The sequence below is a fragment of the Budorcas taxicolor genome, chromosome 15 (genome assembly GCF_023091745.1).
Source record: "Budorcas taxicolor isolate Tak-1 chromosome 15, Takin1.1, whole genome shotgun sequence".
Taxonomy (NCBI): Eukaryota; Metazoa; Chordata; class Mammalia; order Artiodactyla; family Bovidae; genus Budorcas; species Budorcas taxicolor.
This window is the reverse complement of record NC_068924.1, coordinates 76817318-76819696: the sequence shown is the minus strand read 5'-3', so window position 1 is coordinate 76819696 and position 2379 is coordinate 76817318. Positions and strand designations below refer to the sequence as shown.

At 40.0% G+C, this 2379-nt stretch overlaps 1 pseudogene; it reads right to left on the bottom strand.

Annotated features, from left to right (window-relative positions):
- Nucleotides 1-969: 969 nt before the first annotated feature.
- On the bottom strand, nucleotides 970-1991 carry LOC128059960 (olfactory receptor 1002-like; annotated as a pseudogene).
- Between the last annotated feature and the right edge of the window lie 388 nt (nucleotides 1992-2379).

Here is a 2379-nt window from a genome sequence, read left to right as displayed (position 1 = left end):
TATGATTAAAGAGTATAGAGGATATAAAAGGCCTTGGGAATAAACCTACACCAAACATGAAGGTAATATTAGAGAGTGCTATGGTTACATACTTCCTGAATATCTCACTTTTTCAGGTTTACTGATATATAATTAACATAATATTTTATTAAGCCCAAGGTATACAGCATAATGATTCAATATTTGTGTATATTGCAAAATGATTACCCCATTTAGCTTATCATCACCTAACAGAGTTCTGAATTTTATTTCTCATCATGAGAATGGTTAAAATTTCCTTTCTCAGCAACTTACAAATATAAAATACAGTATTGTTAGCTATAGAAACTATGCTATATTTTACAGCCCCGGAACATATTTATCTTATAATTGAAAGCTTTAAACTTTGACCTTAATACATTTTTTAACAGTCTATGTTTAAAGAGTCAAGGTCAAGATTACAGACAACGAGAGATCTCAACACACTGTAAGAAAAACGAAAGTACTGCTAAGTCACTGCTATGATTACATTTACTCAGGACTTAACAAAGAACTTCTGATATCCTAGCCATAAAATTTTTTATATGAATAAGAATATTTTTAAGTCTTAGGATTCAATAATCTACTCTTTTGAGTTTAAAGTTCTAAAATCCATCCCTACTGAATCAGAAATGAGAAAAACAAAGTGAGAAAATTATAACCCAAGACATTGTATGACTTGTCAATGACCCAAAATCTCAACATAAAATAAAGATCCAGTACTCTTGCCTGGAAAATCTCATGGAAGGAGGAGCCTGGTAGGCTGCACTCCTTGGGGTCGCTAGGAGTCGGACACGACTAAGCGACTTCACGTTCGCTTTTCACTTTCATGCATTGGTGAAGGAAATGGCAACCCTCTCCAGTGTTCTTGCCTGGAGAATCCCAGGGACGGGGGAGCCTGGTAGGCTGCCGCCTATGGGGTAGCACAGAGTCGGACACGACTGAAGTGATTTAGCAGCAGCAGCAGCATACCCAGCCCACGTGGTTATGTCTTGCATACTGATTACTCTCGATCTGTAGTATAAATGGTGTTCCAGTTAATTTACCCATAAGAAACTTCTTCCTTTCATATGTCCTTCTGAATGATTCTTTCACTTCCCTGTTTCTCAGGCTATAGATAAGTGGGTTCAACATGGGGATCTGGGCTGTGTAGAACACAAAAACCACTTTATTAATATCCAAGGAGAAACTGGAGCTTGGACGTACATAGATGAAGAAGAGTACCCCATAAAGGATGGAGACAGTAGTCAGGTGTGAAGAGCAGGTGGAGAAGGCTTCCACCTCCTGTCAGCAGACGGAACCTCAGGACAGTGACAACAACTAAATGTAGGAGGCGACGGTGATCCGGCCACTGAGTACTCCTGGAGCTCCAGCCAGGAGAAAACTAAAACTTCATGGACCCGTGTGTCTGCACATGCCAGGGAGAGAACAGGAAGAAGGTCACAGAAGAAGGGACTGATGATTTTTGGACCACAGTAAGGCAGGCAAAAGGTGAAAGTTGTGTGGATCATGGTGCTTATAAGGCCCTCGATATAAGGAGCTTCCACCAGCTGCCCACAGACTCACTGAGATATAATGAGTCTGTAAAATAGGGGCTTACAGATGGCCATAGGCCAGTCATATGCCACAGAAGCCAGGAGGAAACACTCAGTCACTACACACTGACCAAAAAAACAGATCTGGGCAGCACAATCAAAGAAAGAGATGATTTTTTTCTCCACAAAGATGTCAGTTAACATCTTGGGACCAACGACAGAAGAGGAATAGACATCCACAAAGGACAAGGGGCTGAGAAAAAAGTTCATGGGGCTGTGCAGTCGAGAATCCATCCAAATGAGAGTGATCATCCCGAAGTTTCCCAGAAAAGTGGCCACATAGACCAAGAGAAATACCACAAAAAGAACAACCTGCAGCTGGAGGCGATTTGTCAAGCCCATGGAAACAAACTCAGTCACCAGAGTTTCATTTTCCATAATCCATTTCTCTGATCTAATCTGTAATGAGAATGAGAGAGATCTTTCTTTGGAGTCCATTCATAATTGGGTTTCCTCATTTTAAACATGAATGAATCTTTTCTCTTTTTTACATTTACAGGGTAGATCGACAGACAACACTCCTGACTTCTGCCTCTGAGTGGTCATCATCCACTTATTGTTTGCATGATTTTAAGTCACTAAACCTCAGTTTCTTCTTGATTAAAACAGATTTTTAGGTGTAGAAGTAGCTTTTGGAGATTATCTAAAGCAATTCCTCTAACTGTGCCAGATAACATTTCTAAAGATCCCTGCCTTTGAACCAAGGATATTTTAAGACATGTTTCACAGATAAGGTATCATGTGCATTTAACGAATTCGGGCTGAT